The sequence below is a fragment of the Pinus tabuliformis genome, chromosome 7 (genome assembly GCF_031772625.1).
Source record: "Pinus tabuliformis cultivar Carrire ecotype Pingquan chromosome 7, CPIR1, whole genome shotgun sequence".
In the NCBI taxonomy this organism is placed as follows: Eukaryota; Viridiplantae; Streptophyta; class Pinopsida; order Pinales; family Pinaceae; genus Pinus; species Pinus tabuliformis.
Genome location: NC_142293.1, coordinates 1380313369 through 1380326262, shown reverse-complemented (window position 1 = coordinate 1380326262; position 12894 = coordinate 1380313369).

The window sequence follows — 12894 nt, the reverse complement described above, 5'->3', positions numbered from 1 at the left end:
TATTGATGTTTAGATCTCCTTTACAGACTCTAAGTACCCTACACACACAGTTGCAAGGGTTTGCGCACTCAACTGCGGACTTCTACCCTAGGCCTCTGCGCACTCAGCTGCGGCACCTCTCTCCTACACTAAGACTCTGCTCTTAGCTCTCATAGAACCATTACATTCATCAACATAAAATATGAACTAAATACTACCTTATACTCCTCTAAGACTTCCATTTTTATACAATTCCATGGTCTCCGGACTAAGGGTGGATCTCATAAAACCGACACAAGTTACATAAACTAAGGGTGGAAACCCTTGATGACTCTTTACATCTTTGCACTCCATGACCACAAAATGTGGAGACTTCACATTCTTTATACAAAACTTGGGCCTTTAGCCCCAAAACTTGGGCTTTTAACCCTAAAATTGACCTTATGGGACCCGTTCCCAATAGGCCCACAACAAAAATTTGGTGACTTGCCCCTGAGTCACTCTGTTGGCATGGAGATCTTGTCGCGAAGACCTCCCAGCACCACTTTTACTACTGCAACCTCAGTGGTACACTGTGTAGCCATCTGCTTAGCCTGATCGACTAGCTGCTCCATCGCTGGTCCTGCACTATCTACTTATATTTTCTACTATGTCACCTGCAGACTAGCCAATTTTCCTTCAATGGAGATCATGAGCACATAGGCTTCCTCTAGCCAAGGACCCAATTTGGCCTTCAGTACTGCCTCCTTGCGCTATGCTATGTCCACCTGTTCCTTTAGTACCTTTGCTTCCTACAGCTTCTCCAACGTCTGTGTGATGGTGATGGTGCGCATTGTCACATTGACCTCGTCATCCTTCTGCTGCATTTCCCTTGCTTCTCTTTCTAGCCGCTAAATGTTGGGTTCTTCCTGTAGGCTGGTAACTACTTCGAGCAATTGCTCAAAGAGTAAAGTGCACTCCTTCACTGCAGCCTCTACTGCGGTAGCTACATCCTTGACAGCTGCCTCGTGCTGCTCTTTGACTTCCGGTGGAGTCGAAGGTTGGGCCCTCAACTCGAGCTCCGTGATCTTAAGGTTCAGCTCAAACTAAACCTTATCCACCTTCGTCCTTGTGTCGCGCACACCCACAGCGAGCTTTTGAATTATTGCATCGAATGGCGCATCTTCTAGGATATTCAACTCTACAACAGTTCGGCAGGCCTCAACTACTACGGCTGTGGTGTGCTCATTCTTCTCTGTGATCTTCTTAAGGAGATCAAGTGTGGAAATATTCTCAAAAAACATTTGGGCATTGTTGACCTTCTGCTCGCTGATCACATTTAGCACGCGCTGCTCTCTCGCTCGAAGTTTCACAATCACACCGTCTTGCAAGGTGTGAAGGGCTTCAATTGGTAGTGCAGCCAAGTTCAACCCAACCTTCTTGAGAGCACTGATGGAGCCTTGTCAGCTTCTACTTATGTAGTCAATGATCCGTCCAGCAACACGATAGCTTAGGGATCCAAGGAGCAGACTAGCTCTGTTGCATCTGAGGTCCCAGCACTAGGCTAGTTGACCTCGCACTGCATTGTCCAACACTGGACTGCACTTGAGTGGCCTGGATCTACAGCTCGCGCAGACCTGTCTGGATGGTGACCAAGGCTTGCTTCTGCTGCTGCTCGAACTGTTGTAGCAATTATATGGTTGCATCCCTCACTTTGTCGCCGATATCATTCAGAACACCTTCAGTCAAAGTGATCGGGTCAAGTGATGATTTGCTGGCCTTGGACTTCTTCTGCTGCCATACTGTTTCATGCTCCCTAGTGCGGTTAACCCAAAAAGGTGTAGTCTCTGGGTCTGCACCTCCCTGTCCTAACTATTGCTCTTCTTCCTCTATCTATAGTGAAGGAGACTTCTGATTTCTATCAGAGTCACGCTCTTCCTCCTCTTCTTCCTCCTGTTCCTGCTTCTTAGCAACGCGCTCTGTTTTAGGTTTGTCTTCAGCCTCCTTTTTCCTTCTGTCTGCCAATTACTGCATCTTCAGCCTGGCCTCTTCCTTCTTTTGCTTCACGTCAGACTTACTAGACCCAGCTGACAAGTCTGAGGCCATGTGCCATTCTGATGGCCAACTCTCTAGGATCATTGTGATTGCGTCGTCCGTTGCCAGGTATGGAATATCATACCATTTTTGCTCAGGTTCCTTCCACACCCAGATGGAGACACAATGGAAGTTTGGTTTGAACTCAACATTTCCTAACAACTACTCAAAGATAGTTGGGGATAGCCTTGGCTTGCAGTTAAGCGCAGTGCGGATGCTTGCCTCCATTAGCACCCAAAATATTTTAGCGTCCTTGACCCCCGCGACGTCCTTGGTGGCCCAAAACGAAGCAAACTTTGTTGCTTCAGGTAGATCTGACACGACCAGAGGAAACTGGCTGTCCTCCGGTAATTCCCATGTAACCAGCACAATTGAGAGTAATATCCAGGCATAATGGAAGTTCTTACTCTCATCTTGTGCTTCTCTATAGTTCGCGAGGAACTCATCGCAGAGGTAGCACGCCCAATTAAATTGTACGCCCTCCAAGCACTCGCCCGTTAATGACACAACAAGTGCCAAAACTTCATTTGGATGACACTTCCTCATTATTTCCCTATCCAAAATCTGGGTGGAAACCTTAACCGTGGGGTCGGTTATGCTATAAATTAAGTATCCACGTGGTTTCTTGGCGAGCTTGAATTTGTCCTTCATTCTTACGATGAGATTGTGCTCGCTCGTTTTTCCGCCAAATTCCAAGGAAGGATTCAACCCTGAATGTGGTAATAACGTGACCCTATGGATCAACATGTCTGTGATGGGTATCAGTTCTCCTAACCACAGGAACCCATTATGCACTAAGCATAGCAGCTGCTTGATCACCATCAGGGTTATGGGTACGCGGTTGTAATGCGACATCTATAGCAGGTTTAACTATCCTACCTTGTCCATCCCCTTTATCCACCTTCGCGGATCCAACGCAGTGACACCAGAATCCTTATAAAACACACAAGTCATAAAGGTATCAGTCGCCATGTGGGCGAGTCATTTTGTGTTCGCCAAGTCCCAATCCTCCATCTTAATACTAGGAATGTGGGCCAAGTGTGGCCATTCAAATGTGATCTGGTATGGTAGCAACGGGGTATTTAGTAGAAATTTCCCTGCATCCTCGTCCTTCGGGATCTTGACCTTACCTTGGCGCGGAGGGATGTACTTGGGTAGCTTTGAGATAAGGTCTACACCCTCTATTTCAATGTCTTCTACGCCCATGTCAACATCTTCAGTGGCCTCCTTAGATTCTAAGTCTACCACCTTGCTTTTCTCCTGCTCAGTAGGATTTTCCTCCTTTTGGTGTTTCCTTGGCGACTCATGCACTAGTTGTGTTGCTTTTGCTTATCCTTCTTTACCTTGGGACCCTCTATAGGTGGCTTAGGCCTCAGCCTAGGCAACCTCTGCGATTTTTCCACTTCCACATGCATTTCCACTCACAACCTCCGAGGAAGCTCCCTGAAATTAGATTGATCCTCCAACACTTGTGGTTTCCACGAGCGCTGACATGAGTTTAATAAGAATCTCTTGGGTTGCTTGAGGCAACTTGTCAAATACGGAACTAGCCACCAAAGCCTCAAAATAGTCAGGGTTCGTGCACGCCTGACAACTCAACACCTCAATTCTCAAAATGAAAAGTGTTTTTCATTGGGCGACCATCTGTAATTTATATGCAAATTCGAATTTGAATCCAACCGTTCCCCCCAAAATCCACTCATAAATGCTAGATTGGTGGCAGATTTTCACAGGTCTCGCCCTTAAATTCTGACTTAAATGCCACCCCCATGCTCCACTTAGCCATTTTTCCACTGTCACTTCATGAACAGTGACCATAACAGTCACTTTTTGGCTGCCTTGCGTGGTCTCTCCTTCTATAGCACAGTTCTCGTCGCGCTTCCACTGATACTGTGACATTCCTCCCTTCTGTGCAGTTCCCCAGTCATGCAACTCTACAACCTAGGTAGTGTAGTTTATAGTCCTGTGCCTCCTTTCAGCTGCCTGGAGCACTAAGACTATGCCTCCTCCATATAGTCATCTAGCTGGATCCCTGGTGTATGGATTCAATTGGCTGCCATTCACCTTCCCTAGAAATGGCTCTCCATTCAACTTCACCAATTGAACTGCTCCACCATCAGTAATCTCCTTGATGACATAGGGCCCCAGCCAATGCATCCGAAATTTTCCTAGAAATTTATCAAACTTGCTGTCATATAATAATACTAAACCATTTACCTTGAAGGTGCGCAATTTGATGTGCCAATCGTGCGATGCCTTTTCATGCTCCTTTTGAACTTACTGATGGAATCTAGCCAAAAACCTATCTTCTTCCAGCTCTGCCAGCTGTGCGAGCCTTTCTTCTAGGGCTCGACGATCCGCCATTCCTGTAAATGCTACTATGTGCGGACTAGGTACAATGTACTCCATCGGCATCACGACTTCTACGCCATAAGCCAACCTGAAAGGCATTTGTCCAATCAACTTTTTGCAAGTCGTCCTATAAGCCCATAGCATCATGGGTATGTGCACATCCCAGTCATTCCTTTGTGTGTTTCAGACCTTCGTCAACATGTTCTCCAATATTTTGTTAAACGCTTCCACCATCACATTAGCCTGTGGGTGATAAGGTGTACTCTTCTGATGATAAACCAGGAACTCCTCTATCAATGCGCTGATTGTCTTGTTAAGGAAATGCGTATCGTGATCGCTCATCAAGATCTTTGGAAAACCAAATCTAGTCAGTACATACTCAAAGATGAACTTTACTGTTGTTGCCCCTGTAGAGTCCTTTACAGTCTGCAGCTTCACCCATCTAGTCAAATACTCAGTCGTGGTGATGATGTACCACACACCCGTCTTTTTTCCTGGAGGCTGAATTGGTCCTACAAAGTCAATCACCCACTTTTCGAATGGCTATAATGATAGTTGTGGATTCAGAGGTAGCTCATCCCTCCATGATGGCCTACCCCTCCTTTGACATGACTTACAATAAGCCTTGGAATCCTTATGAAGCGTCGACCACCACAACCCAGCACGTAAAATCTTCTACGTTGTTGCTTTTCCTGCATAATGTCCTCCCACGGCCCCTCCATGAGCTTCAACAAGGATGTGTTTTTTTCAAACTCAGGTATATAACGTCACAAAATTTCATCTAAGCCCATTTTATATAAATGCCCTGCAATGACATAAAAGTTAGCCGTGCGCACCACCAACTTCTTTTGTTTACTAGTATACCCCTCCGGAGCCACCCCCGTCATGAGGAAGTGTATGATATCTACAAAATGATTCTCTATGACATGCACTACAAAGAGATGCGTGTCAGGAGGTCCTTCCTCCAAATTAGTGGGCTCTTCTCCTGTTTCAATCCGCGACAGATGATCCGGTCCAACATTCAATCATCCTGGCTTTACAATAACTTCGAAGTCATATTCCTGAAACAGCAACAGCCATTTGCATATCTTCCCCCCCAACAAAGGCTTGTTAACCAGGTACTTCAATGCAGAATTGTCTATATACATCTTGAAGTGTCCACCTAGCAAGTAGTGCCTAAACTTCTGGAGTGCGTACACCATGGCGAACACTTTGCGCTTTGTTGTTGAATAATTCTTCTCAGCTTTAGACAAATTCCTTCTAATTCGCCCTCATTGATCTAGGTGGATATTTGTGGCCACCTACCAATTCCACTTGGATTCCCACCATTTTTTCTTTTCGTTTTTCAGTTTCCTTAATTGTAGCAAAATATACTATTTTTAGTAGTTTTTCAGGTCTTGAACTTCTGGAGCCATTTTGAGGCCCTAAACAACACTTTTTGGGAAAAATGGGAGCAACTTGGGTCATTGGGCTCATGTTTCTCATCCCAAAGTTGTATTCCTCAAATAGATATTTCTAACAAGGTATTGTGCACGTCAAACAAAGATCACATGCCAAAGTTATGACCCCAGGATGTTGATGTACCAATTTACCCGAAACGGGGCCCATAGTTTGGCGCTTCATCTCCTAGGGTTAGGTTTGTTTTATGTTTAGGGTTTTCAATTGTTTCTCAACAATAAATAGGCCTTCGAGCCTCATTATAAGATAGTTCATAGGCATGTAGCCGCTAGATCCCTCCTCAGAGATAAGCTACCATCACCATAGCTAGTTTATTTCCATTTCTGTTTGTAAGCATATTTCAATATTTCACATTAACAAAATGAAGTATTATTTCTACTGCATCTCTGTATTTATGGTTATCTCTATAATTTTTTGCATTCTTGTTTAAATTCGGATCAATGGTATTAGAGTGGTATGCTCTTTCTCTTATTTTCTTTGCATGTCCCCAACAAGGTCGGGATATAAGGAGTGAGGGCTTAAGCTGGTCAAACTTTTGCAAGAACAACCTCGCAAATCCCGATGGCCTTCCATGGCGGATAAAAATAAAGACGAAGGGGTAGAAGATCCTATCAAAATATTGCTCGAAGAGGCCCTCGAGTGACAAAGGAACATGATGATGGACAACATTTCCCAAATCCTTCAACATCTGCTCAAGGGCGACAAGGGCGACATCTCTACTTCCAGCAGTTACTCTGGAAGTGCCACACCCTTTAAGGTACAAGTTAACTTTGACATTCCCATATTTGAGGGTAAGATAGATGCAGACATTTTAGATAAATGGTTAAATATTCTAGAAGGGTATTTTTCTGTTCATGATTTTTCCGACCAAAGATTACTTTCGCTCTTCTCAATGCCACTCCACACGTCAAGGATTGGTCGGAAACCTACTGCGAGCAGAAGGATGAAAGTAAGACCTTGCTATTTTCAGCTGCACCCACTTGGAATTCATTTCGGAATGCCATCAAGGAGAAATACTACCTTGTCAGAAGCTATGAGGATAAATACATAAAGTGGACCATGCTGCGATAGGGAACGAACCAAGACGTGCCAGAGCTTACCAATATTTTTCATACCCTTTGCACAAAGTTGGGTATCAAGGATTTTGAGCTACATTTGGTACTCAAATACAATGGATGCCTACACAGGTACATCCAAGATGAGATGGAGTTCCTGGACATCTCCTCATTCAGCACGGCGTACCGATACGCTATCAAGATTGAGTAGAAGTTTAAGTAGAAGAAGTGATACTTTGGATCTGCAAATCCAAAGAAAGGGAAAGGCACTCCAAAACTGCTAAACAAATGACAAAGCCAAGGCAGAGTGGCCCAGGACAACCTTCCAAATCCACAAGAAAAGAACAACATCGCGAAACCCAAGAAGGACATGGGAAAGTGGTCTGAGTTCCATAAGATCTCCACTCACAACACAAGTGAGTGTCGGGACAAGCAGTCACTGGTGGCCGAGCTAAAGTCTTCGGAATTAGATGCATGTTCCGACTCTGAGTTAGAACCTAATAAGGGGAATGACAAAGGGAAATAGATTATCGATGCAGACCCTAACGCCATCGTTGCCACTACAAAGATGTAGAAGGAGGAACCCGAAGATCCAGAGGAGGAGGAGCACCTCTTCCACTCCCAGATGTGCGTAAAGGGCTCCCTGCTATAGTTAATTATCGACATCGGGAGCCAAAAGAACCTCATTTTGGTAGAGGTCATGAAGCGGCTGGGCTTACCGACCACAACACATCCACAATCGTACACCATCTGGTGGCTTCACCAAGGATGAGATCTTCATGTGAGCCAACAGTGTCGCCTTCCATACAACATCAAGCCCTTCATGGATGAGGTATTGTGTGATGTTTCTCCCCTTAATGTTTGTGATTTATTATTATGCCAACCATACTTGTGGAAGTGACATGTTGTGAATGAGTCAAGGCCTCATGCTATTATTGTTACTTTGGGAAATAAGTTGTACAAGATATTGGAGGTAGCACCACCTATCGCCATCTCTTTGGTTACTACAAAAAAATGCAATAAGATCATTTCCAAAACCAGGAAATTTGTTTTCTTGATGATATTCCCTCAAGGAAATAAGACAACAATGGAAATGACCTCCAGACAGGGCCCCTCCACACGACAACTACAGGATGGACAAGGTCACGGATGAGTACAAGGACATCTTCACCTCCCCCGCAAGGGTTCCTCTGCACTGTCAGGTCAAGCACTCCATCGATCTGACCCTAGGTGTGCCGCTGCACAATGGACATATGTATCGAAACTCCATTATGGAGAATGATGAAATCAAGAGGTAGATTCAGGAGCTGCTGCAGAGAGGTCACATCTGACCAAGTTCATCGTACTGTGGGAGCCCGATCGTGTTGGTACAGAAGAAGGATGGAATATGGAGACTCTGTATTGACTATCAGGGGCTGAACAAGATCACTGTCCAAAATAGGTACCTGGTCAGATGTGGCCTCACTTGTCAAGAGGACATGCTTGATTTACATCGCTATAATCGGCGCACACTCAAATTGTCCCTTGTTTTTTCATAACTGGAACAATGTTAGATACCCAATCGGTAAGAGGTATAGGGAAAATGAAGCCAGCATGCAAAAGTTTTTCAACCTCTACTTTAATGGCAATGAATTTCTTAGGATGAACAAGTCGAAGCCACTATCGTACTGGTTTGACATCAGGGTACATTTTAATCTCATGTTCAACAATACTTGAGTCAATTCCTGGCATCTCCTCGTAAGACCATGCAAAAATATCTCTAAATTCACAAAACAGAACACAATAATTATCAAGTTCCAATGGAGAACAAGATTTGCCGACATGAATGTTTTCTACAATGTTAGGCTTGGTCGAAATGTTTATAGAAATTGTTTCTTCTATGTTTGACAAATTATGCTCAGAATCTACAGTATCTACTCTAACAGAATTCGACAGGAAATCAACAATTGATGGGTGGTTTAGTTCATTTGAATAATCTTCGATGTCGTCTGGAAGATGGGAATGATGATGATAGTCTTCCCGTGGTTCCTCTCCTATCATCATTGATTGGACGATTCCTTCATCCGTAGAATGTATACATGAAAAAGGAGTCGCCAAGGTATCATATTCTAACAACCTATCTACCCATACAAAAGTTGAATGTGGATTTGGGTTTGCCGCACAGGCCCGAAAAATTGATTTCTATGATGATTTAATGGGGCTTAACGGCAACACTTCCATATTACTGTCATATTCAACTTGGTTGGAAATCCTCCTTAAATTAGATGAGGTGGAGGAAATCATGTTGCAAGTCTCTACTCTTGCCACTTACGCCAAATCAGATGGTGATGGGAGGGTAAAAGTACCCATTAGGGAAGGATCTTTAAAGAGACCTACTCCAACACTTTGAAGTGATAGCACGGGTCTGTGTACCAACGGAATGCTTCCCGTAGCCTGTGAACTATTGGCAAAGAAGGCTAGTTGATCAATGACTGTGATTCCACCCTTAAAAAATGCAATAGTATGAAAGTACGTGGAATCCACAGCAGCCGTAGAATATACCCAAGGCCTTCCCAGTAAAATGTTTTAATCGAGGGGTCTGTCAACTACCTCAACTTCAACAGTAACCATTTTGCCCCCAAGTTCGATTTGCAGGTTACTCAAAATGCCACATGGAGTATATGTTCTTCCATCAAAGGCTTTTAACATAGTTAATGATCATGACAATGGTGGTGAACCAAGTGTTTTCTAGCAGCTCATGGACATAATGCAAGTAGATTCCCCCTCCTCAATAATAGTTCGGTGAAGATTCTTATTGAGAGATTTTACTTGGATTAGGAAAGCTAATTGCACCGGTAACTGTGGTCAATACCCCGCATGGTTAAAAACCACAATATTTGAATCCGTAGGATCTATGTTGCCTATTGCTAACAGTAAAGCCTCTTTCTGGGAGGGATAGTTTTGCAACACCTCGAGTGTCGACAAAGCGGAAGGTGATTGAGCAAGATCTTCCACTATGTTATAATTTTGAGCTCCTCGAGCCCGAGGGTTGAATGTTGATTTGTGCACAACTCCTTTTGGTGGTTTTATTTTCAATTTAGGTACAATGGGTGGAACTACTTCAGATGAAGTTGAAGTTGAAGGATTAGGTTGATCAGTGGCCTGATTATTCAACGACAACGGATTTCCATAATCTTTGTTTCTTGTTAACACCAAAACTTCGTTTTCTTTCTTTGTGATGGATAACATGAGTACTTGGGATGTGGAAGCATGGTCTATTGCAACCAAATGTGTCTCTGGGGTTGGAAGCGAATCATTCAACACTGTCGATGAGTTTGAAGTCTTTAAAATTTTAGAGACCTTAGAGTGATGTGGACAATCTCTTGTATAATTCTTGTCATTACATATTAGACATGGATAACGAGGTTTCCTTGTTGAAGTAGAGGAATTAGATGATTTCTCTAGAGGGGAATTTCTTGTTTCTTTTTGTTTTTCCCCTTTTTCTTGCTTGCTAGTTACTTTGGAGTTTTTCCTTTGTCAAATGACACGACATTAATCTTGGAGGCAAGAGTATTTTCTGATGCATTGGTAGTTTGATTTGAAATAGCAAGAGTTTGACTAGATGGTCTTCTTGCTAACTATGTGCTTGAAGAACCGATCACACCGTCGCCGGCATGAGAGTCCTTAATCGATTGTGGAGGAGGTGGAATAGTGAAAGTTGGTCGAGGTGCATTGGGAAGTTTATCATAAAGCGTGCCGGATTTTGTGTAAATCAAGTCCAAGTATTGGGCATGAGAAATGACTTGCTCTTCTGTGACAACTCCACCTTTTTCCACATCCTCGGTGATTGATGGAAACAAGGATTTTATGAACCACTCAGCTAAAAGCTGATCGGAACATATGTCTTAACCATTCGACGACGATGCCACCACTCATGAATATGATCTGATATATGGGTAGCAGTAGTTTGTTAAAGTTGGTAGGAGTTCCGTTCTAGTCTCGTATCTAATAGGTAACTGGAAGCGGGTCAAAAAAGTAGTGGCTAAAGTGGTGAAGTTATCGAAAGAAGCTCTTGGTAATTCAATGTACCATTTAGCAGCTGGACCAGTAAGTGTTCTTTGGAAAAGATGAAGTCTGACCGAATAGTCATTTAAGGAGTTTGATGAACACCACAAATGAAAGGTCATAGCATGATTTGATGGGTCTTCTCCAGGATTTCCGTTAAACTTCAGAATGTTAGATGGTAACTTATCCAAAATTACCAACCACCAAGGTGCATATAAGATTGGATCATTAGTGAGCTGATTTATATCTGGTAATTCTAAAGTTGCTACAAATGGCAACTGTTGATTCAAGTCAGGTTGAGCATACCCAAGATATGATGGAATTTCCTGAGAAATAGGTCTTTGCATACCGACATAGGGCATCTGCATTTGGTAACCTTGGTATGGTTGTTGAACAAAACCAGGATAAGGTGGTTGTTCATAACTAGATTGAATGTGTGGTTGTCCATAACCTGTAAATCCTTATTGACCAAGACCTTAGTAAGCTTGAGATTGACCAAAACCAGGTTGAGCCTGTGAAACAAGTCCAAACTGGAGTTGGAATTGTTGGAATTAGGGTTGTTGAAATTGAGGCTGCCGCGGTTGTTGAATCAACTGTTGTTTTTGTTGGTACAACTGTTGTGGATTTAATGGTTATTGTTGTCCATCAATGAAAGGTTGGCCAGGTTGTGAATAAACTATACTAGTGTAAGCCTAGATCAGTTCAGATAAGGGTACACTAACCTGAGGTTGTTGTTGAACTCTAGAAACAAGTGGTTGTTGTACAACAACTTGAGGAACTTGAACTTCTTGACTTGAAAATTATGATTGCAAGGTAGAATGATCAGTTTGAACAGGTTGGGATACAATAGTTTTAACTTGTGACTGTGGTACAGTATTAACAACAGGTGTAGTGGGAATAGCTAACACAGTTTACATTAGTTGTGTTGGATACACAAGCCTTGGTTGAACTGGCATTGTTGGTTGCCATTGACAAACTCTAATTCCAAATTGACCTGAATACTGTGGGATATTACCATATGGTAGTCCCCCGGAATAAGGAGGATATGGTGAATAAGCATATTTCTCTCCATATGGTGGCAATCCAGTATTTAATGGATACATAGGTATTTGTTGACCAGATTGCCCAGCTTGATACTGATATGCAAGATCAAACTATTGAGTTCCCATTAGAGAAGAACCAGGTAAAATTCTGGTTGAGGACATGGGTGATGACCATGGTGTAGAAGCAACCCCTGAGTGGGTTTCATACAATGATTGGTAACCAACCGGGACAGACGATACAGTCTGAGATGTTGATGGCTGTTCAGCCATAGTTAACTGACCCAAGAGTTGTCCTAAATATTTGACGGGTAATTGAAAAGAAGCAAGATCAAATGAAGCAAAGAAATCAGGAGTATTAGGGTAAAGATAAAGCCCATTTCCAAAGTGAAATGAGGTTCCAGGTGTGGAATCTTCTTCCAATTACTCCTCTATAGCCATTAAACTTGGTGGAATAACTTCACTGTCAGGTTCGTAAAAGATTTCATGTGTTGATGAAGTTGAAGTTTCAATAGTTACTGATGCCTGAGGGGTAACCGGTTGATCGTCTTCTGGTAAAGTAACAACTTCTGAAAGTTCAAATTTGAAGTCCAGATGTTCGGGTAAATGAAAAAACAGTTTCAGAAAGAGGTTCCTGAACAACTTCAGGTTCAGATGTAACTTCTGTTTGAATTGGGATAGATTCTGGATTAACTTCTGGTTGAACTGATTCAAGTTTAGAAGTACTTTCTTGTTGAACAACTTCAAGTTGAGGATCAACTTGTTGTTGAACAACTTCGGTTATTATTTCACTAGGATCAGTGCTAATTTCCTCAAGTAATTGTGAAACTTCCTCTTTAGGAATGGATGTACCAAAAATAATTGGAGTAACTGGAGTCTTTGTACTTACCGAA